The following is a 20133-nucleotide window of genomic DNA, read 5'->3' as shown; positions in this document are numbered from 1 at the left end:
GTCCTGGGATCGAGTCCCGCATCGGGCTCTCTGCTCAGCAGGGAGCCTGCTTCCTTCTCTCTCTCTCTCTGCCTGCCTCTCAGTGTACTTGTAATTTCTCTCTGTCAAATAAATAAATAAAATCTTTAAAAAAAAATAAAATAAAATTGTTTTGTGAATATATTTCAAAAAGTTCGTTGACCTCTGCCTAAGTGTGTGGACATATATTTGAAAAATTATGTTAAGTGTTGAGAAGTGGGATGGTTTATTTATAAATAGATTAAAATGGCAACTGACCAATTTATGGATTGAATGGGAGAAGGGGCTCTATGTCTTACTTTAGAAGCTGTACCATTGGCTGATAGGAAAACTTATGGTTGACCATATACATGATGTTCTTTGCACTGCCATTCTTTGTTGACTTTCTCTCTGCATTCCATCTGCTTTTAGTTTCATCTGCCTTCCCCCTTCCCCCACTATGGATAGAAGGTAAAGAGACGGTGACCAGTAGTATGTGGTACATTGCTTCTTATTACAGAGGACTATCAGGACAGTGTTCAGTTTGAGTAAGGGAGTTTATTTACAGTTGAGGAATTCAATTAAAAATATTCAGTGCCATGTAGAAGATACTTGCTGGGTGAAAGTTAGTTTTTTTTTTACAAGACCAGTATTCTTGGTGGAGCCAGTGGTGGCTGATAGGCGGGTGCAGGAAGGAGGACTCCAGTCTCCTGGAGATAGTTACAGTCTGGCCCCCACCTCTTCTTTGCCCAGTTGAAGAGACTGCTGTGCTGGAGGAGAGGACTGCTGTGGGGTGTACAGTCTGTCTTCCCTCAGCCCTTGGCTGCTTCTTCAGGCTCAGAGGACTGCCTAGCTTAAGTGAGAGGACTGAAAGAGGACCAGTATTTTGTGACTGTTCCTCTGGTAGCAAAGTAGGTAACCGTATCAGTAAGAATTCTGAAGCAGTATTTGTTAAATAATGCCTTCAGCTTGTTCTTTTCTTCCCTAATCTAGGGAAGCTAGATGGTGGGGCTTTCTCTGGGTACCTACTGGGATATCTTCTTAATTCTTAATTTATTTAAAACTAAAAGTGAGCCCAGATTTTTGGGGATTAATGGCAAAATAAAAATTCAGTCTTGTATAATTACTAAGAATTCCTCCAATGCCATGATTTTTTTTCCCTTAAAGATCTCTTTTGTTCCTAAGATTTTACTTCACAACTAAAATGAGCTGTGTGGTGTCCTGATAAGGGTGATTTAACACCAGGATTAGCACAGGTGACACCATATGTTGCTGATTACTGATTTCTCCTTAGGGTGCACTTGGATTTCTACTTGAAATGCTTAATGATTTGATTTCTCCTCTTTAAATTAATGTATCTGTGAATGGAGAACTTGCCCTTCAAACCAGCATAACTTATGTTCAAAGGACCAACTCAAGCCACGAAAATGGAAAGAATGCTTCAAAATCTGTATGAAGATGTTGGGTGAACCATGACATGGCATTTAGATATTATATTCTGCTGCAGTTGGCAGAAAACAGAGAATTACTGTCACAGACTAGTTAAAGGGGTTATTTTCCTCTTGTAATGAGAAATAAAGAGGTGGGCATTCCAGGATTGGTCAAAACCATCAACGACCCCTTCAGCCACTCTAGTGATCTTGTCAGTTTGAAATCTCAAGATGGCTGCTCTCCAGCCAGCATTGCATCTGCCTTCCAGGCAGGAAGAAGAGGGAGGGCAGATGGCGAAAGGCAGATACCAGCTGCTCCCGTTCTCTTTCAAGGAGCTTCCTGGAAGCTCAGTTCGGTGACTTCCGCTTACATCTCATTAACCAGAACTGTGTCCTACTGCCACCCCTCGTTGTCCACAAGGCTGGGAAACGAACGGGCTTGTTTTGGCAGGACGTGTCCTCGCCCTGAACACAATTGGAATTCTGATGTAAAGTATTTTGGAAAGAATTATGTGTCTGTTTCTAAACTAATGGGACTCAGAGGAATTTTAATAAAGGCATATTTACTGAAAACCTAGCTGCATACTGGGTGTAGTGTTGGTTGCTTTGGAGGCATTATCTTACTTAATCCTTAGCATTCAGAGAGACATATCATATACACATTTATATTAAAGAATAAAGTAAGTTCAGCGTGGATTTAAAGAGCCAAAAAAGCAGGATTAATTATATTCTTTGTGGAAGTGTTCTTACAGTCAACCTATTAAGCTGGGAATGAATTTAAAGGACTTTATCTTGAAACCCAGATATTATAATGAGAAATTTTGACAAATTTAAACATATTAATTTAAAAAAATCTGTGTGTTGGAACCCAGCATTCATAAATGAAGACTTGTGGAAAGTACTTCTGACATAGATTTAAGAGTCTTAATATTTGTAATAGATAAAAAGCATCTATAAATAAGGAATAAAAACACAACTTAATTAAAAAATATGGACAGGCACACATTTCCCTGAAGAAAATATACAGATAGTCAAAAAAAGCTGGAAAAAAAATAATAAAAGCAATATAAATTAAGTGCTAAAACACCATTTTTTTGTAATTCCCACTTGACAGATATTTTTAAAAATTGATAATAACCAGTTTTGTAAGATCAAGAGAGAAGGCACTTTCATATACTATTGGTAGTCCTGTTGGATTGATACCATCTTTTTTTTTTTTTTTTCTTAAGTAGGCTCCATGCCCAATGTGGGGCTTGAACACGACCCTAAAATCAAGAGTCGCATGCTCTGTCAACTGAGCCAGCCAGGCATCCTGATATAGTCATTTTGGAGAGCAGTTTGGCAGTACCTGTCAAAATGCAACATGTTCATACCCTTTGAGCAGGTCCATTTCTTGGGATAAATTTTACAGAAATAGTAGTATGATTTTACAAGGGTGTTTATTGTAGCATTGCAATGAAGTAGAAATGTGGGATGAGCCAAAACGTCCATCAGTAGGGACATGGTAAAATAAATTATGTTATAGCCACACAATGTAATTACTAACTGGCAAGCTGTCTGTGGACTATTAAGTAGGCAAATAATATACATATTATTTTGTAGATTATTTTTGTGACATCTCTGTTTCTTAAAAAAGTGAATCTATTTATGCACATAAAAGAATTGGGGTAAGAAAAGTGATGATTTTTCACTTTTTATACATAGATATTATTTGAAACTTATGTAGGGGCAAATCGTGTGTGTGTGTGTATTTTGTAAGAATGAATTGCCCTTTTTTTTTTTTTATAAAGATTTTTATTTTTTATTTATTTATTTATTTTGGACTGACAGAGATCACAATTAGGCAGAGAGGCAGGCAGAGAGAGAGGGAGGAAGCAGGCTCCTTGTCAAGCAGAGAGCCCGATGCGGGGCTTGATCCCAGGACCCTGAGACCATGACCTGAGCCGAAGGCAGAGACTTTAACCCACTGAGCCACCCAGGTGCCCCTGAATTGCCATTTTTAAAAGTTGCTAACAACTCTTTTAAAAGCAGAATTTTTTTTTTTTTAAAGGGACATAAAAATGTCAAAATGCAGATAGTGATTTTTATGGGTTGCTTTCTGGGAGTGGTAGAGGAGGAAATGGTGTGTAAGAAGAAAACAATCTAGATTAACAGTCTAAATGACAGAATTGGGAGAAAATGTTTTTTCAGCTACCTCCTATGAGTCAGGGTAGGCTAGATTATAATAACAGACAGCCTCCAAACTTCGGGGTTTACGTCAAAAAGAATTATTTGTCAGTCCTCGTCTGTGACAATTGAGAGTTTTCTGTGTGCTTTTGTGACAGAGCTGGTGGTCCGAGAGGCTCCACCAGCTTGAGCATCACTGCTCACCAGGATGAGGAACCGGCTTGGCAGAACCTTTGCTGGCTTTTCAAGACTTCTTCCCAGAAGTGACACACATCACTTCCACTTCCACTTCATGAATTAAAGCAAGCCCCATGGTCATTCCTGAATTTAAGGAGGTCGGGAAGTGTCATTCTAATGTGCCTAGACGGAGGAGAATCCGAGTACTATGAGCACCTTAATGGCTGTCACAGCCCTTCAGAGGGGTGCTATGAGGTGAGCTTCTAGAACAGTGCCTCGCACATAGTTATAGTGTTACCGGGCCTTTCCTTTTTACAGGTAATTTATACTCAGCTTGTGAATTTCTTAAGAAATATGTATGGAATGTCTTGCATATTAATTGAATCAGCAGGCCATTTGTTGATTTTGTATCATTGTATCAAACCTGTGGAAGTTAAAGGGATTTGTCTGTATGTAGATACTTTTAAAGTAAGACTTTATGAAAATGTTTCTTAAATATTTTGAAAACCACCTCCCCCTAAGTTACTGATTCTAACTATATCTATAAAGAAAGTGTTTATTATAAAGGAAATTTCTGTGGGGCTTTTGGTGTATTTTTATAAAATTCTAACTTAGTGAGGCCTTAATCTGTTTAATAAAATTTAATAAAAAAATTTCTACTTAGGGTAGCTATCAGAGATGCATTCTATTTTATTTATTTTATTTTTATTTTTATTTACAAATTATTTTAAGATTTATTTATTTGAGAGAGAGAGAGTGTAAAGTGAGAGAGAGCATGAGCCAGGGAAAGGGTCAGAGGGAGAGGGAGAAGTAGGCTCCCTCCTGAGCAGGGAGCCTAATGTGGGGTTCAGTCCCAGGACCCTGGGATCATGACCTAAGCCGAAGGCAAACGTTTTACTGACTGAGCCACTCAGGTGCCTCTTATTTTATTTTTTAAAGATTTTATTTATTTGCAAGAGAGAGGGTGCAAGAGTGGGAGAACATGAACAGGGGGGAGGGACAGTAGAAGAGGGAGAAGCAGTCTCCCTGCTGAGCTCGAACCCAGGACCCTGAAATCATGACCTGAGCCAAAGGCAGATGCTTAAGTGACTGAGCCACCCAGGTGCCCCTCAGGGATGTATATTATAGCAGTAACGCTTTATTTTTAAAAAAATTTAAAAAGATTTTATTCATTTATTTGACAGAGAGAGTGAGAAAACACATGTAGGGTGAGCAGCAGAGGGAGAGGGAGAAGCAGGGAGCCCAATGAGGGGCTCAATCCCAGGACCCTGGGATCATGACCTGAGCCAAAGGCAGATGCTTAATGACTGAGCCATCCAGGCATCCCTATAGCAGTAACTCTTTAGCTGTGTTTGGGTTTGTCTGACAGGGAAGATACATTCCATCAACAGGAAATCTTTTTAGACAGTCTTCTGTACACATGATGTCCAAGTACAGAGTTCTTTACTATTGTGATATCCTGTCATTTAGTATAGTGTGAGTAGTGTGAAGTTGTCCTCTTCTGAGCATGGTGGAGTTTCTCCTCCCTTTGGTCTTTCTACCTTTTGCCCCTGCTTCCCTGAGTCATTTTCTTTTTCTTCCCTGAAGGATTCAGCTCTTTTCCACCCTGTCTTCACATGCATGAGCTAATGTTTCACGTTCTTAGATTTCTTGGGATGGAGGAAGACAGGCCTTTCTCCTAGGATCGGGGGGTGGGGTGGGGTGGAGTAGAAAAAAAAATCTCCCCTGCCACCTTAGCAAAAATGGTGGGTTGAATCTCCAGAAATTTCAAGAAATATGTCCATAGCCTGATTTATTTGAGAAGTAGCCTAACTTTCTAGGCCTTAAATTTCCAGGCTTGTATGTTTGGCTTACTGGTTTTTTTTTTCTTATCTAGTTGTTAAATAGAAAAAGCTCTTAAGTCTTTGTAATACTTAAAAGAAGCTTGATTCAAAAACGATGAAGCTACCCATGTTTCTATTTACTGTTAATTTCACCTGCCATTTATTCACTCAGCAGCCTTGGACTGACTGTGGAAATCAAACTCTCTTTATGAAGAGAGCAATCACACCTCAGCTGATGTAGAAATACACTTTAATGCCAAAATTTGGGATGCCTCTGAAGCACAAGTGAGAAGCACTCTACAAGTTCAGCAGTATTTTGCCTTGTGACCCTGAGGCCCCTGGGTTTGGTGCCACATTTTGGCAGCACTGCCTTAAGAGTATCTGTAAAGAGAGCATAGGAAAGATAATATATTTTTGGGCGCTGACTGTGTGCTAGCACCGTGTTATTTCGCATTACCTCATTAGTAGAAGTTTGCTGTAGCCTAATGGGCGGTTTGTCTCTTGCTCTGTGGTATTTATAATAAAGTAAGAGTTGACAGTGTGGTGCTCTGCTACCAGCTTCTGAGCTTCCTGAGGGCAGGGACCGTAGCTTGTTCTGCTTGTTCTTGTATCACCGTGGGATTTGGCAGCCTGTGTCACTGAAGTTAGTTTTGTGAATGCCCATGTAGGTGGATGGATGAATGAATAGGTGGAGTCAGTCCAGATGTAGAATCTGGTCTCTGCCCTGGAGAAGTTCATGATTTACAGAGAATGAATGGATCTTGAAGTCATCAGTAGAGGTCTGAAGGGTTTCCTGTGGGAGAGTGTCTGCGGCCTGTTTACCTTGAATAAAGTAAACATACCTGTTGCTGTCGCTCATGACCTACCTCAAACCTTCACTGTTAGGGTACAGCGTCAGCCCATGACTAATCCCCGTTCTCATACAGTGTTGCTGGAATTTCCCTGAGCACAGAACTTCACAGTTGCAGAAGATGGGAGGCTTGCCAGAGGTGAACAATAAAGGCTTGGGGTGCCTCCTCCCTGCCTGTCGCCATTGTGAGTGCTGGGAGAGGGTGTGTTGAAGAGGAGTAAGCACAGGCTGCTGTCACAAGATGGCGGGAGCTTGTCCACCTTTGGTAAGGCTAGAGAAATGAACAAAATATGGGATGCCTTTTGCCTCTTTAAAAATGTACCATAATGGGGGCGCCTGGGTGGCTTAGTGGGTTAAAGCCACTGCGTTCAGCTTAGGTCATGATCTCGGGGTCCTGGGATCGAGCCCCACATCGGGCTCTCTGCTTAGCAGGGAGGCTGCTTCCTCCTCTCTCTCTCTCTGCCTGCCTCTATGCCTACTTGTAATCTCTGTTCGTCAAATAAATAAATAAATAAATAAAATCTTAAAAAAAAAAAAAAAAAGTACCGTAAGGGTGAGCTGCAGAGCGCAATGTTGGAAAAAAGAAATGGTGCCTCACTTTCTTTCTTGGCCTTTCCTTTCTCTCTCAGCTCTGTCTGTTGGGTCGTTCCTCACAAGATGTTCTTCTTCCACCTTTCCCAGCAGGCAAATAAAGAGGAACTCCGGAAGGTGTTGAGTGGAGGTTCTCTCCCTGGCCCTTCCACAATTAAATAATGGGACCGTGAGGGCCATTACATAGGACGGGGGACTATTTTCCTCACTCTGTCTCATGCTGTGGGCAGTCAGAACTAAGGGTGAGAAGAAACTGGTTACTTATGGGACTTAAAGGCAGAGAGAAGAACTCCTTATTTTTGAATCATTTGGGCTGATCCTCCTTACAAGCCCCTTCCCACTGGGCAAGTGGTTAGGGGGAACAGCTTAAATGTAGTGTAATCTAGTAAAATTAGTCTGATGCAACAATTCAAATTTTTTTAGGTAAATGGTCCATTTTCAACATGTAAAGTGCTCTGATTTTTATACTTCCTTTCCACTATAGTCCTCATTCACATGGCGCCGGGGTCGGGGTCGGGGCTGCTGGGTTGGGGGGCTGGACGGGGTCTGGAAACCCACCTGGTAACCTCCGATCCCTTTTGGCTCGGCCAGGAAGCAGCTGCTCTGGCCTGTTGCCTGGCCTGGGGATGGCTGAGGGATGTCGCCCCTCCCTGGAGTTTGCTGCTGAAAACTCTTGCTGGTTGAGCTCCTGTTTTGCTTGTCATGCTCCGTCATGCCTGGTAGTGCTCCTGGCAGGCTCCCCTTCACCCTGGCTCTCGTGGCCATGCTTCCCCTCTGGGCCTCTGCCATATCCTTCAGCCAGCTCTCGGCCTGGTGATCTGGTCCCCTGCTGGCTTTGTAGTGGCGTCACCTCTCCCCTTACCAGGCACTCCCATGACCCTCCACCCACCGCACCCCATCTGCATCAGTTCACTTCTGTCTCACCCTGTTCAGGCAGGATTTTTTGGGTCTCATGGAAGAAAAACAAAAGCCAGGGCCACGGAGGTAAAAAGATCAATCCCAGCCATTGTTTTCTCTGATTTTGCTGTAGCACATGGTTGACTCTCATGGGACTTACTGGACCCAATTGGTGTGGTGGGGCCAGCGAGGCAGTCTTTTCCCAGAATCCTAAATGGGAAGCATGGTGGAGGCCTTCTTTCTTCTTTCACCCTGTGAGCGTACCTTTCAAGAGGGGAGGTTGGGACACACTTAGCTCATCCACTTCCTCTCCTGACTCTGGCTCTCCTCTTTTCTCACTTCCCTGTGGGCCAGGCCCTGTGCTCTTTGCCTTGTCCTGTTAGGTTAGAATGTCCCTTTCATCTAAAATGTGGTCATCTAGTCCTGTTGGCTTCAGTGTGTTTACTAAAGTTAAAGTGATTTAGAGAAATTTATTTTCTCTGGATAAGGTATAGGATTCCTGCTGCAAAATCAGGTCTGTCTCCTCTCATTCCCTCCTCCCTTCTTGCATTTGGCAGACACACACCTTGGATAGACTGAGGGCCACACAGGTTCAGTGCAAGAACACTAATAGCTCCGCGATACTCTTCACTAAATCCGGAAGAGTTAACGGACTTTGTTTACCTGGGAAATAGCCGCCTTTAAAACAATTAAGACTATTTTGCATAGAAGATATCTTTTGGACTTTGTATCTTAAACAGAGTTACAAATAATGAAGTGGCAGCTGCCTTAGCTCTCAGGGAGTTTTGAAGTACGCAGTGTGATGGCTGGCCAGATTGGTCCTTTTGGGTTTCCGCAGGCCCAGATGACAGTTGCCATCTGGAAAAATACAGAGAGGATTAGATTGGTTCTGGAGTGGCCACGTAGTGACTCAAAAATCTGGGGAGTCTGGAAAACCAAACCAAAACAGAACTTCAGGGGTAGGACATTGATCCGCCCCAGTGAGTGAGGTGGTGGGATTTTCTGTTTTTAAATCAGTAAAAACCACACTTCCTTCCATCCTTTTTTCTTAATTTTGTTTATATATTTTTGCTCCGTTGTACTTAATGTAGAACATTGGAGGTGTGTGTGAGAGAGAGACAGAGAGAGAAAGGGAGGGAGGGAAGGATGGGATGTTTAGCTTCATATTAAATATGGCATTTTAGTTTGGTAAAATTGCACTGAAATTGGGGTTATTATTTTCCTCTTCACAAAGGTGAAGGATTAACTCAGAGCACATTTGTGTTCTGATTCACTCCAGGAGGCCATACGCTGACGGCACTGAGCTTTGCAATATTAGCATCCCTAAAGATAATATTTGAAAAAATTTTTTAAAGATTTTATTTATTTGACAGAGACTCAACAAGAGAGGTAACACAAGCAGGGGGAGTGGGAGAAGGAGAAGCAGGCCTCCTGCTGAGCATGGAGCCCTTATGTGGGGCTCGATCCCAGGACCCTGGGATCATGACCTGAGCCTAAGACAGACCCTTAAGAACTGAGCCACCCAGGTGCCCCAATTTTAAAATAATGTTTAACTGGAGCCCAGGACTTTCTTCTCTATGTTTTGAGACCCTTCTTTAGGTAGTTTCTTTGTTTTTATTATTATTCTTTATTCCAGTCTTGTGAATCTGTCCAAATATTTATAAGCCCACGCACGTTTTTTTGCAGCCAGTGTCTCCTGTGGCGGCCCACTGGTGGGTAAATGACTGTTCTTTGTGCAGCAACACATATTTACAGCGTGCTGTAGACCACGGCTCTTTTTCTAGTTACATTCTCTGTCTCAGATGCTTCAGCAACAGTTTACAAGTTTCAAATTCTGAACCTGGTAGAGGGCAGAACTCCCTCTGTAAAATGAAAGTCAACCAAGAGAGATTTTAGAATAACACTCATTCATTTGTTCACTTATTAAACATTTACTTACTGTCTGCCTGGCACCCTGCTGGGTTGTGAGCACAACATCACAGGACACCCAGTTTTGTTCTCCAAAAGCTCACAGCCTGCTCATGGAGGCAGGGAAGTAAACAGTTACAGTAGAGAAGTCTGATCAGATAATTTATAGTCTACACTGGGACTCTTTAAAAGTAAAGGTAAGGGGTGCCTGGATGGCTCAGTCATTAAGCGTCTGCCTTCTGCTCGGGTCGTGATGCCAAGGTCCTGGGCTCCTTGCTTGGTTGCAGGGGAGGTCTGCTTCTCCCTCTAGGCCTGCTGTACCCCTTGCTTTTGCTTGCTCGCTCTCTCTCTCAAAATACATAAATGAAACTTAAAAAAAACTAAAAATAAAAGTAAATTTAAAGACGGTTAAGATGGGGGAGCACCTGGCTGGTTCAGTCTGGAGAGCATGCGATTCTTGATCTCAGGGTCATGAGTTCAAGCCCTAAATTGGGCATGGAGTCTCCCAAACTCCTAAAACAACAACAAAAAACCTGGTTAAGGTGGTAAATTTCATGTTATGTGTTTTTTCCTAAAATTAAAAAAAAAGTGAAAGTGGGTGCTTTCACTGTGTAGGCCAGAGCAACCGACATAAGCCAGGGCAGACTGGCCAAAACGGATTAACCGAAAACCTACTGCAGCTAGTGTTCTAGTAGGAGGATGAAAGGGAGAAGGGGAAGGAGCGGGGAGAATGATGGGACTATGAAAGAACGCCAAGCCTTGCTTTCCTCATCTCTAAAATGGGCATGGTCATAGCACCTAATTCATGGATGTTTTATCAGGATTGAGTGAATTAATTCAAGCTCCTGGGACTGCCCGAGAGAGCAGGGGTTTTAAAAATCTCTGTAAGATAGGGAAACCGAAGGCACCCCATGAAAGAAAAAGCTGTTGTTTGTTTTCCCTTTGCTGTTTTTCCTGCTTCTCTTCTTGCTGGGACCTGCACCCCATCCCCCCTTACACATGCCTTCATGTAAGGGTCTTCAGCCCAATAGAGAACATCTAAGGAGTGTGTGGGAGAGATTGTCATGGTTCAAGACTGCTGACTCGAGACACCTTGATGCCAAGACCTCTGGCTCCAGGGTGTGAGTGACTTGTGGAGGCCACCTGACCACACCTCCCTGTTCAGCCAGTTCCTGGATGCCTGAGAGGACACGTGCCGCAGACCACCATCCTCAGTAAAAATTCCAGACCCTAAGTAAACATGAGGCATGTGCTCCTTTTCCTTTTTGAGGCTCCCAGATGCTCTGTCTTTATTTGCTCTCTCTAGGGCTTCAGTAAACTGCCCTCACTTTTCTTCAGCTCCCATTTGATTTCTATCCTGTGCGAAGCCAAGGACCCTCTTGGCTAGGTCTGTGGAAACCGCTCTGGTTTTTTGGACCTGGCCTCTCTTCATCAGCTTCAGCTAGTTTTATTAGTCCCCTGTGATTTTCCTGTCCATATATTTTCATGTGTGTTTTACACAGTACCAAACCTCTTGACAGATGTCAGCATGAAAGAATGTGTATCATGTGAACATTTGGAAACTACCCTATTTCCAGCTTTTCCCCATTCCCTCTAGAAATCCTGGATGTTCTGTGGTTCCTGTCCTCCCAATCTTGTGGTCGTTTCTGTCTTTCCACAACAGGCAGTTATGACAGATAGCTCTTTTTTAAGGGTTGGATCCTGTTTTTATCCACTGAAGTAAGTTCTTAACCATCTCATCCTTTCCCCCAAGCTTCTAAACTAGAGGGCCACACTAAAGAGACACAATTAAATGGCTGTGCTACCCCTGTCCCAATACTCCTTTCAAGAGCTGTCTTTGAAGTGATTGAACCCTGTTTTGAGATAATGTGATAAAGGATGAAAGATCAGAGAAAGGATTGGGTTGGGGGAAACCACTGGATGGTACACTTTGATTCATTGAATCAGAGGCTTTTCCAAGCACATGTTTTCTGGGGCTAGTTGTGGACAGATGACTGCTGGATTCCAATAGAATGAATTTGCTAAAAGCAGGAGTTCAGATTTCATCGGTGACACTCTAACCCTGTGTCTCTGGTCTTGTGTGATTATTTATAGTTTGGTTCCCCAGAACTAGGCTGTGAGCTGTCTCTCTTGTACTTTTGTGACTCCTGGTTTGCTTTTCCTGGTTCCATTCATCACTCCGAGTGGCAGGCATCTTGTGTGTTGGGTCTCAATGTGCCCGCATGAGGCCACTTTCACTCTGCTCGTTTCACTTTAATTCATTATGGGTTTGGCAAATGTGAGAGGAGTTCCCGATTATGTCTCAGGTACTATTCTAGGCAGGAGATCATATTGTAAACAACACGAAGATCCTTGTCACTGGAGCATACATTCTGTGGGGAGAAATAAACAGTAATCATAATAGCTAAGTAAAGAGTGTGTTAGAAGGTGAATAAGCAGCCTGGCAAAAACAGGGAGCAGGGTAAAAGGACTGAGAATGCAGGTATGGGTTGGGGGGAGATGAAGTTTCCATATTTTGCAAAGGAATGGCCAGCCCTCACTGACTCACTGACAGTGCTTAGTCCTCCCTGAGAAGGCTATATTTGAACTGAGAACGGAAGGGTGAGGGGCTAGCCTTGGGGTTTTCCCGCATGGATAGTAGTGGGGGTAGAGGCCCTATGGCAGGAATATCCCCAGTGGTCACCAGGGAGACCATTATGGCTGGGAGGAGAGTGCTCGCAGTCAAGATCAAGGGGATGGTCACAGAAGGAAGTACTGGAGGCCAGCGTGAAGATGTTGGCATTTCCTCTGGCAAAATGGAGGGGCTGCTGCAGAGTTTTGATTAGAGGAGTGCTAAGATTTCTCTTATTTTAATGCGATCAGCCAGGGGCGGGCTTGGGGAGGGGGAGTGGGGTCAGCAGCTGGAGGACCAATTAGGAGCCTACCCATTGCAGCGGAAGTTGTGGCTTTGACCAGGAAGGACTATGGTGGTAGAGGTCGTGAGAGGTGGTAAGGTTCTGGATATGTATATATATATATATAGACTTCCATCATTCAAACTTGACTTAGTGGCTTCTGGTCAAGTATATTACAGTGGTACAGCGCTGTAGCCACAAACATTCCTTGTACTGGTGTGATGGTTTCCTCCTCCGTTAAGGGCACATGTGTCTAGCACTCGTTTGTGTAAATGTTTGAGCCACAAAATTCAGGTTTCTTGGGTTTCATCTTGTTTCAAAGCTGGAACGAACATAGCTGTTTTTTAGCCTCAGTTATGTAACGAAGAGAAAAAGACGTATTTGTTTATGTCAAAAGTAATAATCTCTTTAAAAAACAAATAGATATTTTAATATACAAAGCAAAATTGTTCCATCCAAGCCTGTGGCGAACCACCATCATAGTTTGGTCCCTATTCTTAATAAGAGTCAATTAAAATATTCCTCCATCTGTAGGGTTTCAGAAGTTCAGTACAAAAATGGAAATCATTTATAGAATAAGTATATCCGGACTTGAGAGCTAAGCAAAAATATTACTGAGGCCAACTAAAATCCTGTGGAATTCAGCCAAGATTAGCCAGCTCAGAGTGCAGCCAGCCCTGGCAGCGGGTGGAATGCTGACAGGGCAGGGATGAGCCAGGACTTTGAAAAGGAAACTGATATCAGCGGAGGGAATTTTCACCTGATGTAGCATTTCATACTTCACATCCCAATGAGTTACTTCTGTTGGATTGTTTTAATATTGTCATACACTGTTCGTGTAGTTATAAGTAAGTCCGGCGAAGAATTTGTGGTGAAGTAGAATAGAAACCATGGTTGGGGAGGCGGAGGGCCCCAGGCCGCCACCAGGGCTGCTGCCACATCAGTGACCTTGCAGTAAGGATCTGAGGGAGGACGGATGCAGAAGGGGAGCTAATACTTGAGAATTTACCTTGAAATCTCCAACTCTTAGATGGGTGAGGGTGTGAGGTCCAAGTCTGTCTTCAGGGTGGAAATCTTTGGCTCTAGCACCTACATCTTTTCTTACTGTTAGTACCGGTGGAAGCATTTGTGCAGTAGAGGGAAGATTGCGTTTGGAGTGAGACTGGTTTGGTTCAGACGTCAGCTTTTCGTCCTGTTGTGTGCAAGGCTCGAATCAGTCCACATGCCTCAGTTTACTTCTCTGTAGGGTAGTTTTTCATGTCTATTCACTAGAGGTCTTAGAAGGATCATCCCAACACACACACAAGTACAGGAAGCATCATCTGCCGTGCAAGACTCATTAAATAGCACCTTCCTGTTTTCCACCAGTGGCTCAAACGATTAATTTTGACAGTTACTATCATAGACGGTTATAGCTGACTTAATTTTGTATATTAAAGCATATATTGTATTTCATAATTCATGTGAATGATGGGCAGGGCCTCAAACAAAATGAAACAAGCCTAACAGAAATTTTTATTTCAGTGAATTTTTTGTTTGCAAATTAGTGAATTTGATGTTTACAGATTCTTGCGCCTCTTGTCGCGGTAGCAAAGACAACAGCAATAGCCATAAAGGCGGAGCTTCATTTCCGTTCCTTGTGGGCGGAGAAGGGGAGGGAGGAGGAGCGAATAGGGCACGTGATGCGCCGCAGACGCCGCCCACCCCTCGTTTGACCGAGAATTCTCTTCCTTGAGGGTTGGTAGTATCTAAAAAGGGCTCCAGAGCTCGACTGGCCAGCATGTGAAATAGGATTACAGGTAAAGATTGAGAAGCAGGGCAAATTCTTAGGGTTTAGACGTCTTCCGAAGACAGCGGAGCATCGCTGTGTATAGCTGGGATCCGGTCGTCCCAGTTGAAGAATGTGCGCTTCAGTCTCCTTGTGTGTGAAACGAGGAGTTGGCCTAGGTTATTTCTCAGGTGTCCTTCAGTTTTACAACTGATCTCGTGAGATTCAGATTTTCAGTTTTAAGCTGTGGAGAAGGGGTCTTGAAGGATGCCTGTGAGATTAATGGATCGAACTCCACCCGTGGGAAGTCCCTCACACCGTTCCGTCCACCTCATAGTGTGGGGCAGGTTAACGGGAGGAAGTCTCTGAAGCGCCGAAAGGAAAGGATAGCGTAGATTTCTTCAGGTCTGCTTTGGTCTGTAAACATTCCTTTTGTCTCCAGTAGATTCAGGGCACAGATGGTTACTGGTGTTAATTAAATATCTGAAAGAATTTGAGTCCCTTGGAAATTGATGCATTATAACCATGAATTTGTCTTAATATTATCTTTATGGAACATGGCACATGAAAAGAGAATTTCGCTATTGGAGAAAAATGGATTTCGATTTCCTGATTTAATGTGATTTTAGGAAAGGCTCTTGAGTGATTAAAGTTCAAGTTCTTTCTTGCATCATGCTCTGTTTATCTATTTTAATTTTCTTATATTTAATCTCTGAAGGCTGTAATCAGTAATCATGAAATGAAGGCACATGAAAGGGAACTGTTCTAGAAAGTGTTACACCCTGCCTAGGGGATAATCATGAACAGCATCATGAACTTAATTTTTGTATAAAACTATTATGCATGTGGTGGAGAATTAGAAAACTCCTACAAGTGACAAATCAATTTGAAAGATGTCTAATTGGAAAACAAGAAGAAAAGTCCGTGTGTCATTATGGCTGAGAGGTCATCAAACCTCTTTCTTAAGTGTCACTTCTCTTTTAGTTTTTTTAAAATATGTACTTTTTTCTTTTTTCAGTTTATACAGTATTTACATTCTTATAAAAAAATACAGAAAGTCCAAAAAAGTATAGGAAGCAGGAGGTAAGAAACCACCCCTGATCTACCATGTTGGAGAAACCAGTAACAGATTTCTTTAAGCTTTTTTCCCTCCAATTTTAGCATAGTTTTATGTATATGTATATAATCATATAAACCTTGTATTTGCTTAACATGATGTCCCCAGCATACTGACGGAAGTGATTGGGTGGAAAAATGGAGCCTCAGCCATGAAAGATACATGGGACCCATTGAGTCAGCCTGGAACTGCCTGCCTTCTGGCCTTTTTGTTTAAATCACTGTGGTTGGAATTCTGTCATATGCAACTCACATCATCCTAAACTGAGAAAACTGCCTTGAATTTATTCATTCTTTCCACTTATGATTCCTTACTTTGTCACACAATCCATATAGAGCCTGTCATCCATAGTGGGCTGTACGTGGCCTTTCTCTTCTCATATCACATACAATTGCTGCTTTTTTTTTTTTTTTTAATTAATCTCTACATGCAAGGTGGGGCTTGAACTCACAACCCTGAGATTGAGAGTAGTGTGCTCTTTCAGCTGAGCTTTGTTTTTTTGTTTTGTTTTGTTTTTTGTTTTTTAAGGATTGTATATATTTATTTGACAGAGATTACAAGTAGGCAGAGAGAGAGGGGGAAGCAGGCTCCCCACTGAGCAGAGCCCGATGTGGGGCTCGATCGGAGGACCCGGGGATCATGAGCTGAGCTGAAGGCAGAGGCTTAACCCACTGAACCACCCAGGTGCCCCTCAACTGAGCTTTTTTTTTTTTTTTTAAAGATTTTATTTATTTATTTGACAGAGAGAGATCACAAGCAGGCAGAGAGGCAGGCAGAGAGAGAGGAGGAAGCAGGCTCGCGGCTGAGCAGAGAGCCCGATGTGGGGCTCGATCCCAGGACCCCGGGATCATGACCTGAGCCGAAGGCAGCGGCTTAACCCACTGAGCCACCCAGGCGCCCCCTCAACTGAGCTTTGAAGGGGAAAGGTCCCCCTTGATTTCTTACTTTTGTAACATGTGAATGTAGAATAAATTTCTGCAAGTGGAATTTTTGGGTCAAAGATATATGTTTTTTAAGGGTTTTGACTTCAGGATTTCCTTTATTTTCTTGTCAACTCGTCATAAGACTTTAAGAACTTTTTTTTTTTTAATTTTAATGAGTTTTTGGTGTTTTAAACTGGTAGCGTTTCCTCTTCTTTGTTCTTCTTTTTTTAAGTGTTTGGTTCACCACAGTGCCTGCAATGTTCTTTCTTTCTTTATATACACTTTTTGGAGCAACTACTATATGCCTTGTACTTTTTGCAAACATCACCTCATTTAACGACCACCCGGGCGAGTGTTATTTTGCTCTTTTACCCAGTTTGTGAATATTCTTCTGTTTGATCTTACCCTGGCATCTTGTGTTAGGTTTTCAAAATTATTATCCTTTCTGATTATTTACCTTTTTCTAAGTTTTGTTTTGCTTTATTTTGTCATTTTTTTCTCTTTTAAAGTAGAAGAACAGTCTATTTGTGACTTGGGAGTTACATGTCCAATTTTGTTCTGATTGTGAGTATATTTAAAATATGAACTTCTTTAACATTGGAACAGAATCTGTGGAGTTCCCATAAATGTGTTTCAGCATGTTGTTTCCTTCCTTCCTCTTACTGCCTAAATTTTGTTGAAATGCTTAGAAATGTTTGTTCATACATTTTATTTTAATATATTGCTCCTTTAAGCATCATTGCTGAATATTTCTCTCATTTCAACACCATTAGCATTATTTTGTTAGTTTTACTATTCACTGTGATTTCTTTCATACTCCTATATGCCTACACTTTTTTTCTTTTTAAGATTTATTTGAGAGAGAAAGAGAGTGCACAAGTGGTGAGAGGGGCAAAGAGAGAAGGAGAGAAATCCTGAACCAAATTCCCCACCAGGGACAGAGCCCTGTGTGGGTCTTGATCCTAGGATCCTGAAATCCTGACCTGATCTGAAATCAAGAATTGGCCACTTACCTGACTAAACCGTCCAGGTGCCCCTCGATATGTCTATTTCTGCAGATCTTCTACTTTCTTGAGTTGTTTATTCTAGTTTATTTTTTCATTTGCTTGCATGTTCTCCCTTCCTGAAGAATTTTCTTTCCAAGACTGCCTGGGTGGCTCAGTCATTTGAGTGTCTGACTCTTTGACTTTGGTTCAGGTCATAATCTCAGGGTTGTGAGATCGAGTCCCAAGTTGGATTCTGTATTCAGCTGGAAGCCTGCTTGGGATTCTCTCTCTCTTCCTCTGCCTGCCTCTCTTTCCCCCCACTTCCCAAAACAAAAGACAAGAAACTTTTTTTTTTCCAGAAAGGGTATATGGAAAGTATATTTTTCTTATGTATTGTGTATTTTATTTCTTACATTTTTTATGTACTCTTACATATTTTTTTCTGCTTTGTAATATCAATATCGTACCAATAATTTAGCTAAATTTAGATTTCTTAGGCCACAGTCTTTTCCCTTCAGAATCCTGTAAATCTTACTCCACTGCTTTTTAGTAGTTAGTATGGCAGATGAGAAGCCCGGTGACCTTTTCATTCATGTTCCTTTTTATTGCTGTTGTTAATCTTGGTGGAGGTTCAGATGTCTATTTTTCTCCCAACATTCAGAAATTTTGGGATGTGTGGATCCTTTATGATGAATTCTGCCAAGCTCTGAATGAATAATTTCAGTCTGAAAAAGTCATTTTTAAGTTTGTTTTTCTTCCCCATTATTTACTTGATTATTATTTCTCCTTTACACAATCATTATTTCTTTCCTGTTTCATTTTCTCTTTCAGAATTCTGACGATGCACATATTTAAGCTTCTGAAACTATTATTCAAGAACTATTTTTTCTTGGGGCACCTGGGTGGCTCAGTGGGTTAAGCCTCTGCCTTCGGCTCAGGTCATGATCCCAGGGTCTTGGGATCGAGCCCCACATCGGGCTTTCTGCTCTGCAGGGAGCCTGCTTCCTCCTCTCTCTCTGCATGCCTCTCTGCCTACTTGTGATCTCTGTCAGATAAATAAAGAAAAAATCTTAAAAAAAAAAAAAAAGAACTATTTTTTCTTTTTCTTTCTTTTTTTTTTTTTTTTTTTTTTTTTTAAGGCGTTATTTATTTATTTATTTATTTAGAGAGCACATGTGTGAGCAGGGGTGGGGTAAACTGAGAGGGAGAGAGAATCTCAGACGGACTCCCTGCTAAGCGCAGAGCCCATCCCAGGGCTCAGTCCTGTGGCCCTGAGACATGACCTGAGTTGGCCGCTTAATCCACTGAGTGCCCCCAGGGGCTATCTTTTCACTGGTAATACCTGGTTTTTCCTTACTTCCCCGTGAGTTTTGGGAGATCTCATTGAACAGCTAGATCTCTGCAGGTCCCCCTTGTTTTTCTGCAGTAGCCAGTCTGCATTTCACTGCCTGTTTTTCAGACCTTCAGTTCCACTGTTTACTTTCAAGTACTATCAATTCACTGTTGTTCCTTTTCACCTTTCATCCTACTAACATTCGCATCAGTGATTCACTGTTCTCTGGAATCTTCCTGAGAATGTAAATTTTTAAGATTTGTAAACTTGTCTTGTTTTTTTGTAGTTACCCTAATTATTCAGATGGTTCCCCTTCTCTTAAAATATCTGAGTCTTTTCTCCCATCTCCATTGCTAGCTTCTCTGTTGCTCATCTGCCAAGTAAGGTCTAGTCTGTTCAATATTGGTAACTGAAATATGCTTTGTCAGGGGTTGTGTAGGACATTGTTCCGTTCTTTTCATTATAGGCAAAAATAGGGGATAAGTTAGATTTATTGTCCTTTCTCATCAGCAGCTCAGAGTTCTAGTAGTCTGTGTGGGGTAGGGGTGGAGCTGTGGGCAGTGGGAGACAGCTGCAGGGCAGAGTACCCCTTTTGTGGAGGAACAGTCTCCCTTTTGTGTTGCTTTGGCAGCTCTAAGCCAACTGGAGTAGTTTCCCTTTCCCCTGAATAGCTGCCTGGCCTGGCATCCAGGCAGAAGCTCTAGCATAGCTCTTTGTCCCACGCTGGTCTTGCTTCCAGTGTCCGCTCCAATTTACGAGCTGTCCTTGGGATCTGAAGAGGAGACCCTGGTGGACTTGGGCCCTCTGTGTAATGGAGTGCTTAAGAGGTGAAGCTTGAGTCGGATAGCCATTGGGTTCTAGTTCTGGCTTTGATGCTTTTTAGCTGTTCAACATTGGGCGTCTTTAGCCCTCAGAACACCAGCTTCCTAGTATATCTAATAATATTGAAATTTGTTAACACCTTAAGGCCCTTCGTGGGACTTCCGGCTCTCAATAACTGGTGGATGGTAGGCTTTGGTTGATGACGACATCCCAGGGCCTGGCTGCAGATTGGTCTCTTCTCTCATTATGCTCCTTTCCTAAGCCATCCTCTGCTGACTCTCCTCAAGGGTATATGTTTGTGGATGGGGCTCTTAAGTGGCCAGTTGGTGGTGAAGAATTTTGCTTCATGGAGTTACCTGAGGCATTTTCACAAAAAGTGATGAGAAAAGGGAGTCATGCATCATATTGGTTCCAGGTACTGACGTATAATTCTTTATTATTTTTTTAAAGA

The 20133-nt window shown here is 42.3% G+C and overlaps 1 protein-coding gene across 6 annotated transcripts in view; it reads left to right on the top strand.

Moving 5' to 3' along the window:
• The window catches only part of WDFY2 (WD repeat and FYVE domain containing 2), a 182206-nt gene that overhangs the window by 31472 nt on the left and 130601 nt on the right, over positions 1-20133 (top strand). The window contains exon 1 of one of the 6 annotated variants that reach the window (XM_082700540.1): positions 6601-6708. The exons of the other annotated variants lie outside the window; for them this stretch is intronic. The gene's annotated coding sequence lies outside the window, so the exon portion shown is untranslated. Of the gene's footprint in view, positions 1-6600; positions 6709-20133 lie in introns of those variants that run through there. 6 annotated transcript variants of the gene reach the window in all.

The sequence above is a fragment of the Mustela nivalis genome (genome assembly GCF_964662115.1).
Source record: "Mustela nivalis genome assembly, chromosome: 15".
NCBI classification, from domain to species: domain Eukaryota; kingdom Metazoa; phylum Chordata; class Mammalia; order Carnivora; family Mustelidae; genus Mustela; species Mustela nivalis.
Note: the sequence above shows the minus strand (reverse complement) of the source record. Positions and strands in the feature narration are given on the sequence as shown.